Source organism: Tursiops truncatus, chromosome 15 (assembly GCF_011762595.2).
Source record: "Tursiops truncatus isolate mTurTru1 chromosome 15, mTurTru1.mat.Y, whole genome shotgun sequence".
Taxonomy (NCBI): domain Eukaryota; kingdom Metazoa; phylum Chordata; class Mammalia; order Artiodactyla; family Delphinidae; genus Tursiops; species Tursiops truncatus.
Window position 1 is genome coordinate 81,974,296 of NC_047048.1, and position 10,787 is coordinate 81,985,082.

Sequence of the window (10,787 nt, forward strand, 5' to 3'; positions counted from 1 at the left end):
GCGGGAAGGAGGCCAGCGAGGCTGGGAGGGAGAGAGGGGTGTGGGGGAGAGGGTAGGGGGGCGTGTGATGGGCAGACACAGCCTCGCGGGCCACGGGCGGGAGCGGAGCTCTTATTCGAAGAGCAAGGGGAGCCATGGAGATGTTTTGTGCAGGTGAGGCAGGTTGAATTGACACCTTCAAGAGCGCCCTCTGGCTGCAGGTCACCAGAAGCCTGCCCCCCGCCTCCCATGCGCAGAACGGAACCCACGTCGACACCCAGTGTTGGCTGGGATCAACCGAGTTGCTGTGGAGGCCAGGTTTAAGGAGGGCCGGTGAGAGCCAGCATCCTAGGGGCTACGGTTCCCAGGTGTCTGGCCCTGAAAGCTGATCGCCACCTCTGCAGTCGTGGACGCCACGTTCCTGTCCCCCGGCAGGGCACGAGTGGGACAGGTTTTGTGGCCCTGCCCGCACTGCCCCTGCCATTTCCTGGTCACATGACCCGGCCCCAGTGTCCTAATCAGCTGCACTTAAGCCCCTCCATCAGTTAAAAAGAACACGGTCTAACATCCACCTTGAGAGGGTCAAAACGGTGTCAGTGGTCATGAAAGACCCATGGCGGGCAAGTCTAAACTCTTAACAAATAGGAAAGACAACAATTTGAAGAAACTGGAGAGTGACAACAGTAGAAAGTTGTTGGAGCCTTGGGGTGCAGGAATTCCACCAGAAAGCCACAGTCTTACGGGTGGGTGTGTTAGAGAAGAGCTCTGGGCTGCCCAGCAGGCGACGGCCACGGTGATGCAGTTGCGGGGTTGGGGGAGGGGGGGTTCTGCCGGGAAGGAAGCAAAATGCCAGTGTTTAACGCCTCCCGAGGGCCGGGTCTGACCTCCATTTCCAGCCAGGTTGGAGGGGAGGAACTGGAGTTACCTCCTGTCTTAATCAAGTGAGAAAACCAGACAAACATATAGAATGCGATGCTTTTCAGACACTAGAAAACAGGCAGCGTGAGAGGGTCATCCCAGAGAGAAAGGAAGCAAACGCGATGAGCTGCCTGCCCAGGTGCCCCAGCTGATGGCCCAGAGGCCTCTTGGCTACATCACAGCCCGGAGGAACCCAATCAGAGCCCAGGGAGCCTCCTGAGCGACAGGGGGGACAGAGCTGAGGATTTGGGAAGGACCCAGGCAGCTGGAGTTGCAGGGTGGAGACCTGGAAAGCAGAGAGCTGCCCAGAGGGAGGGAAATCCAGAGCTGGGCAGAGGGTTCCCTGAGCCTCCAGCTGAGTCCTGCTGAGCCCATGGCTGGGGGGATGGGGTGCCTGTGGGAACAGAGCTGCACAGGCCTCAGTCCCAGGGCCAGGGGCTTGGGGAGGTCAGCAGAGCTGAGACCTGAGACACCACCACTGAAGTCCATGCTGACCTCTGAGTGGGACGCATGTGGGCATTTGAAACCAGCACCACCGGAGCCTGGCAGCTGAATGGACAGGAGCCAGTGCCCACAGAAGGTAGACGGAGCTTGCAGCGTGAACCCAGCTGCTAAAACAGAACCAGGAGGATGGGGGAGGGAAGGGGGAGGAGGAAATGGAAAAAGGAGAAGGAAACCCACATTCTCCAGGGCGTTTTTAACAGGATCCAGTCTTCTCACATAACACAAACAAACAAGATGTCCAGGATAAAAATCCAGCATTACTCAGCACACCAAGAACGAGGAAAACTCTGACCAAATCTCTAGGGAAAAGGCAATCAAAAGATGACAGCCCTGAGATGACCCAGATGTTGGAATTATCAGACGAGGACTTAGAAGCAGCTGTTCTAATTATCCTCCATGAGGTAAAGCCGTACGGTCTTGAAATGAATGGAAAAAACAAGTTTTGGCAAAGAGAGATAAACTATAACAAAGAAAGAATCACTAAATGTGATGTGGTATTCCTGGACTGAATTTTGGAACCAAAAAAAAAAGAAAAGACATACGTGTAAAAACCGGTGAAATCCAAATACAGTCTGGAGTTTAGCTAATAATAATGTACCCACGATGTTATCTTAGTTGTGACAAACATACCATAGTTCATGGCAATGAAAGACGTTAACATTAGGGAAAACAGGGTGAGGGGTATTTGGAAAGACTATTATCTTTACAACCTCCTGCGAATGTAAACTTTTATTAAAGGAAAAGTTTACTTAAAAAGAAAGAAACATTTTAGAACTGAGAAGCAAAGTATAAGATATAAACATTTCACTGAATAGGCTAACAGCAGGATGAAGATGACAGAGGAAAGAGTCAGTACGCTTGAAGACAGATCAATGGAAATGATCTAATCTGAAGAACTGAAAGGATGTTTTAAAATGAGGGCCTCAGGATTTGTTCGTCAATATTGTAAGATCTAACAAGTCATTGAAATTCCTAAAAGAGGGAGAGATGAGGGCAGAAAAAAAATGTTTTAACTACTTTATGGAGATATGACTGACAGAAAACTTACAGATAGCTAATGCAGTAAATTACAGATTTATAGTTATAAATTATAATAAAAGATTTACATTACAAATGATAAGTAATTGTGTTTGGAGCCCGGGACACCATCATCACTATCAAATCACTACTGATGCATTAACCCTATCCATCACCTCTGAAAGTTTCCTCCCGCCCCTTCATTTTTCTTCTCCTTTTGTGGTTAAGGGCCCTTAACATAAGATCTACCCTCTAAGCAATTTTTCAAAGTATACAGTTTAAAGTATTTTTCAAAGTATACAATACAGTATTGTTAATCGTAGGCCCTGTGTTTTACAGCAGATCTCCAGAATTTATTTGTTTTGAATGGCCCAAACATTCACCGTTTCCACCAGAATGCAAACAAAAAAAAACTTTTTTTGAAAGAATAATGGCTAAACCTTCCCAAATATGTCAAAAGACATAAATTTTACAGGTTCAAGAGGCTTCAAGAACTCCAAACAGGATAAACTCAAACAAAACCACACCCAGGCACATCAGAATCAAGTGACTGAAAGCCAAAGATAAAGAAAAAGATTGAAAGCAGAAAGAGAAAAATGAAGCATTACGTGGAGGTGAGCAATGCCTGGAAACGGTTCATCAGAAACAATGGTGATCAAAAGACAGGGAAACAAGACGGCATGCTTGGAAATTCACGACAAAAGGACTGTCAACTCAGAATGCTAAATCCAGCAAAAATATTTTTTAAGAATGAAGGCAAAATAGAGGCCTAGTCAGAAAAAGAAAAAATGGAAAGTATTCATCACCAGCAGACCTGCTTGAAAAGAAATATGAAAGAATGTTCTCCAGACAAAAGGGAAATGATACCAGAATTAAACTTGGAACATCAGGAATGGAGGAAGCACAACAGAAAAGATAACTATCTGGGCAAATATAATGGACTCTGCTTCACGTCTCTTGAGCACTTTAAAATCCGTATAACTTTAAAAAGCAAACAGGGTAACATTGTTGGGGAGATTCAATGTATGCAGATGTAAGATACTTGACAATTGTAACAGCGGGTGAGGGTATAGCATAGAGATGGTAAAGATAACTATATGATTATAAGGTTTCTATATTTTACATACAGTACACACATACATACAGTAAAGTATTAGCACTAAATAGATGGTGAAAAGTTGGAGAGATATATATTATCCCTAAAGCAACAACTAAAAAGTAACATAGAGATAGAGTCAAAAATTCAATGGACAAAATAAATAGAATACTAAAAAACAAAAATTCAAATAATTCAAAAGAACGCAGAAAGGGGAACAGAGGGAAAAATGAGAAAGATAGAAAAATAATAAAATGGTAGACCTAAATTCAACTATAGCAATAGTTGCATTAAATCTGAATGGTCTAAATACGGCAATGAAAAACAGATATTACCACATTGGACTGGGGGAAAAAAAGACCCAATTAGATGATGTCTCTAAGAAACGCATCTTAAATTTAACTGTAGAGGGAGCAGCAAACTGGCTCACAGGACGAATCCAGCACATGAACTGTTTTAGAGAATGGTTTTTACAATTGCTACGGGTTGTGAGGAACAGGAGATGGAGAGCTTACACGGTCACAAAGCCTGAGATTTACGCACTGGCCCTTTACAGAAAAAGTTTGCTGGCTGCTCATAATGACAAATTAAAAGCACAAGGATGGAAAAAAGACACAGTTAACACGAATCAAAATAAAGCAGAAGTGGCTATATTAACGTCGGACAAAGAAGACTTCAGGGCTTCCCTGGTGGCGCAGTGGTTGAGAGTCCACCTGCCGATGCAGGGGACACGGGTTCGTGCCCCGGTCCGGGAAGATCCCACATGCCACGGAGCGGCTGGGCCCGTGAGCCATGGCCGCTGAGCCTGCGCATCCGGAGCCTGTGCTCCGCAACGGGAGAGGCCACAGCAGTGAGAGGCCCGCGTATCACACACACACAAAAAAAGAAGACTTCAGTACAAAAAAAAACTACCAGGTATAAACAGGGCCATTACATAAGGAGAGAAGAAGAACTTACCAAGAAGATATAACAATCCCAAATATGGGTGCCCCAATGACAGAGGGCCAAACTACACAAGACAAAAACTGAGTGAACTGAAAGAAGAAATAGACAAATCCACAGTTATGTTTGGAGACCTCATCACTGCTTTCTCAGTAATCAACAGAATAGGTAGACAGAAAATCAGCAAGGATATGGAAGATCTGAACAACACTATCAACTTGACCTAGTTGACATTTACAGACCTCTCCAGCCAATGGTAACAGAATACTTATTCTTTTCAAGTGTAAAAGTCTGGACTTCCCTGGTGGCCCAGGGGTTAAGAATCCGCCTGCCAATGCAGGGGACATGGATTTGAGCCCTGGTCTGGGAAGATCCCACATGCCACGGAGCAACTGAGCCCGTGCACCACAACTACTGAGCCTGCGCTCTAGAGCCTGCAAGCCACAGCTACTGAGCCCACATGCCGCAACTACTGAAGCCCACGCACCTAGAGCCCACACTCCACAAGAGAAGCCACTGCAATGAGAAGCCCACGCACCACAACGATGAGTAGCCCCTGCTCTCCACAACTAGAGAAAGCCAGCGCACAGCTATGAAGACCCAATGCAGCCAAAATATAAATAACTAAATTAATTTAAAAACATAAAGATAAAAAGTGTAAGTGGAACGTTCACTAAAATAACTTATATTCTGAGTCATTAAAAAATTAAACTTAAAGGAATTAAAATTATACAGTGTATATTCTCTGACCATAATGGACTTAAACTAGAAATTGATAACAGGTATCTGGAAATTAAACAACACACCTCTAAATAACCCATGGATCAAAGAGGAAGTATCAAGTAAATAATCTAGAATTCCACTTTAGAAACAGAAAAAGAGCAAATTAAACCCAAAGAAAGCAGAAGGAGTGAAATAAAGCAGCAATTAGTATAACTGAAAATAGTAAAATAGAGAAAATAAAGGAAACCAAAAATTAGTTATTTGAAAAATCAATACATTTGATAATGCTCTAAGCAGACTGAGCAAAATAAAAAGAGAAAAGACACAAATTATAAATATCAGAAATGAAAGATGGAATATCATGACAGATGCTACAGATATTAAAAGGATGATAAGGTGATCTCTCTATGCCATGAATTCATTTGGAAGACTGAATATTATTAAGATGTCAATACTACCTTAAGCAATCTACAGGTTCCATGGAATCACTATAAAAACCTCAATAACATTTTTTGCAGAAATAGAATAACCCATTCTAAAATTCGTATAGAATCTCTTGGGACCCCGAATAGCCAAAACAGCCTTGAAAAAGGGGGAAAAGCCTGAAGACTCACACTTCCTGATTTCAGCACTTACTACAAAGCTATAGTAATCTAAACAATGTGGTACTGGCATAAAGACAGACATATAGACCAATGGAATGGAATAGGCTAGAAATAAACTCTTGCATATATGGTCAAATTACGTTTGACAAGGGTGTCAAGACTATTCAATGGGGAAAGGACAGTCTTTCCATAAATTGTGCTGGGAAAACTGGATACTCACATGCAAAGGAATGAAGTTGGACCCTTATCTAACACCATGTATACAAACTAACTGAATATGTATCTAAGACCTAAACTTATAAAGTTCTTAGAGGAAAACATTGGGTAAAAGCTTCATGATATTAGATTTGGTGGTGATTTCTTGGATATGACACCAGAGACACATGCAACAGAAATAAAAATAGATCAAATGAATTTCATGAAAATTTTAAAATTTGTGCATCAGGGGCTTCCCTGGTGGCGCAGTGGTTGAGAGTCCGCCTGCCGATGCGGGGGACACGGGTTCGTGCCCCGGTCCGGGAAGATCCCACATGCCGCGGAGCGGCTGGGCCCGTGAGCCATGGCCGCTGAGCCTGCGCGTCCGGAGCCTGTGCTCCACAACGGGAGAGGCCACAACAGTGAGAGGCCCGCGTACCGCAAAAAAATAATAATAATAATAATTTGTGCATCAGAAGACACTATCCACAGAATAGAAAAGCAACTCATAGAATGGGAGAAAACATTTGCAAATTGTATAACTGATAAGGGATTAATATCCAGAATACAGAGAGGATTCCTAAAACTTGGCAACAACAACCAAAAAACCCCAAACAACTTGATTTAAAAATGGACAAAGCACTTGCACAGACATTTCTCCAAAGAAGATATATAAATGGCTGATAAGTACATGAAAAGATGCTCAATATCAAGAATTATTTGGAAATGCAATCAAAACTACAATGAACTAACTATAATGGGTACCTAATACCCATTAGTGTGGCTAGTCTCAAAAAACCGGAAGGTGATACTGTTGAAACTTTTGTGCATTGTTGGTGGGAATGTAAAAGGGTACCGCCTCTGTGCAAAACAGTATGGTGGCTCCTAAAAAAATTTTTAAATAGAATCACCATATGAACCAGCAATTCCATTTCTAGGTTTACACACAAAAGAATTGAAAACAGTGTCTCAGAGATATTGGTATAACCATGTTCATAGCAGCATTATTCACAAAATGTGGAGATAACCCACGTGTCCATCAATGGATGAACAGATAAGCAAAATATGGTCTATACATACAATGGACTGTTATTCAGGTTTCAAAAGGAAGGAGGATGTCCCTGGTGGCGCAGTGATTAAGAATCCGCCTGCCAACGCAGGGAACACGGGTTCGAGCCCTGGTCCGGGAAGATCCCACATGCCGCGGAGCAACTAAGCCCGTGCACCACAACCACTGAGCCTGCTCTCTAGAGCCCACGAGCCACAACTACTGAGCCTGAGAACCACAACTACTGAAGCTCCCACACCTAGAGCCCGTGCTCCTCAACAAGAGAAGCCACTGCAATGAGAAGCCCACGCACTGGAACGAAGAGTAGCCCCTGCTCGCTGCAACTAGAGAAAGCCCGCGCACAGCAACGAAGACCCAACACAGCCATAAATAAATAAATAAATTTAAATAAATAAATAAAAATTTAAAAAATAAAAAGGAAGCAAATTCTGATACATGTTGCAACGTGGATGAATCTTGAGGACACTATGCTAAATAAAATAATCTAGTCACAAAAATACTGTATGATGCCACTTATATATGAGGCTTTTAGAGTACTCCAAGCCATGGATACAGAAAGTAGAATGATGATTGCTAGGTACGGAGGAAAGGGAAGAATGGGGAGTTAATGTTTAAGGGGGACAGAGTTTCAGTTTTACAAGATGGAAAGAGTTCCGGAGATGTATGGTGGTGACGGCAGCGCATTATGAAGTTAATACCACTGAAAATAGCTACAATGATTAGATGGTAAATTTTATGTCTATTTTACCACAATGAAAAATTGGGGGGAAAAGTAATGCATATTATAATCCCTGGAACAGACATTAAAAACGATGTGTAAAGATGCATATTTGAAAAGATAACAAGGAATTAAAATGGAATATTAAAAATACAGAAACATTTCTGTTAACCCAAGAGAAGGCAAAAAACAGAAAAGCAAAACAAAACAAAACAAAAAAGAGAGAGATTAAAAACAAATAGCAAAAGGGACTTCCCTGGTGCTCCAGTGGTTAAGACTCTGCACTTCCAATGAAGGGGACACAGGTTCAATCCCTGGTCAGGGAACTAAGATCCCACATGCCATGCGGCACGACCCCCCCAAAAAAAAAAACCATGAAAAATGGTAGGCTTAAACTTGACCTTATCAATCACTATGTTAAAATGTAAAGGGACCAAACACTCTAATTAAAAGGTAATATTGTCCAATTAGATTTTAAAATCCAAGATCTAACTGCATGTGATCTACATGAAATAATTAAAACACAAAGACAAGGATTAAAAGTAAAAGGATGGGGCTTCCCTGGTGGCTCAGTGGTTGAGAGTCCGCCTGCCGATGGGGGGGGCGCAGGTTCGTGCCCCGGTCCGGGAAGATCCCACATGCCACGGAGCGACTGGGCCCATGAGCCATGGCCGCTGAGCCTGCGCGTCCGGAGCCTGTGCTCCGCAACGGGAGAGGCCACAGCAGTGAGAGGCCCGCGTACAGCAAAAAAAAAAAAAAGTAAAAGGATGGGAAAAATTTGCTATGCAAACAGTAAACACAAGTTAGTATGATTACATTAATGTCACACAAGCAGACTACAAGAAAAATATTGCCAGAGATAAAAAGGAACGTTTCATAATGATAAAACATCTCATAATGATAATGAAAACATTTCACAATCCATCAGGAAAGCAAGACAACCATAAATGTATATGCATCTTAATACCGAAGTTTCAAAATGCATGACGCAAAAACTTGATAGAATCAAAGGGATAGAAAATTCCATAATCATAGATGGATTTTAACTTACTCTCTGAAACTGATAGTAAAACTGGACCCCCCAAATTAATAAACATGTAAAAGATTCCAACGTTATTATCAACCATCTTTCCTTATTGACATTTATAGAACACCATACCCAGCAACTACAGAACATACATTCTTTCACGTAAATATGTAATATGTATCAAGATGGACCATATGCTGGGTCAAAAAATGTCTCGGTAAATTTCAAAAGATTGAAAACTTACAGAGGTTGTTTTTTTTTTTTCCTATGAACACAATGGAATTAAATTAGAAATCAAAAAAGACATATAGTAAAGCTCCCAGATATTCGTAAATTAAGCAACACATGTTTAAATAACACATGGCTCAAAGATGAGATCACAAAGAAAAAATTTAAATACGTCAAACTGAATGACAAGGAAAATTCAACAAATCAAAATCTGTCAGATGCAATTGAAGCAGTGCTTAGAGGGATATTTATAGATTTTAATTTGTTTTGGAAAAGACAGAAAGGTTTAAAAATCGATGATATAATTTACCTTTTAAAAAGCTGGAAAAAGAAGAGCAAATTAAGCCCGAGTAAGAGAATAAAGGAGATAATAAAGATAAAAGCAGAAACCAATGCAATAATAAGCAACACCTAAGACAGTGGTCCCTGAGCACCATACTCTATACCCCATATCTTATGAGGTCTTTCCACTATCATTCATGGGCTTACAAATTATTCCTGGCCAGTTTCAGCTCCAAGTAATATTCCTCCTGTTGCTTTCCAGTGTGTTTTTTCTTTCCACCTTGATAGTTTCCTTGCACATGTATAATGATCCACACTCAGCTACAGACTCAGAGGAACCCTCTACAGATGTCCAACGTTTTCTCTGTGTTCAGCTCTCTCTCCTCCCTACTCTGACTTGCAAATTCTCACCACTGTGGCCTTCCTAGACCCCAAACTCTGCTCAACTCATGGGGACCATTAGATTCTGTTTGCAGTCCCACTCCCTGTGCTGTGGCCTTGAAACTCTTTCCAGCCACACACACACACACACACACAAAGAGGAAAAAGGAAATGAAAAACAAACGGTACATAGTAAACCATGCAACAAGATAATTCAGACTCAACCATGTCGATGATCATGTTAAATGCAAATAGTCTAGATGCACCAGTTAAAAGGAAGAGATTGTAACATTGGATATAAAAATAATAACCAAATCTATGCTGTCTGTAAGAAACCCACTTCAAAACTTATAAAAGGGCGGAAAAAGATACGTTACTAACACTAACCAGAAGAAGGCTGGAGCTGCTATGCTAAACAAGTCAGAGTGGATTTAAGAGCAAGGACTGCTACAAGGATGAAGAGGACCATTCCATAATGATAAAGGGGACAATTCATCAAGAAGAGTTAATCCTACTAAATATTTATACACCAAGTAATAGAGCTTCAACATACATGAAGCAAACACTGACAGATTTCAAAGGAGAAGTAGACAAATCCAGAGTTAATTACAGTTTTTGATACTTTCTCTCAATAGTTGATACAACAGATAGATGGAAAACCAGTAAAGGTAGAGAAGACAATAATACCACCAAAAGCAATGGCAGACGTAATTCTTATCACGGACACGTGAAACATTCATCAAGACGGATCATATTATGGGCATAAAACAACTCTTAATAAATGTAAAAAGACTGAAATTCTACAGATAATATTCTCTCACCACAGTGGAATTAAATTAGAAATCGGTATCGGAATAGCTGGAAAATTACAAATATCTGAAACTAAAGCACACACTTTTAAATAATCCATGGGTTGAAGAAGAATTCACAATAGAAATGAGAAAATATTTGAACTGAGTAAAATTTAGAACATAACTTAAAATGTGTGGGATGCGGTTAATGCTTAGAGGGAAATTTCAAGCATTAAATGCTTATATTAGAAAAGCAGGAAAAAACGCAAATGACCTACAGTTCTACCATAAAAAACAAAACAAAACAAAAAC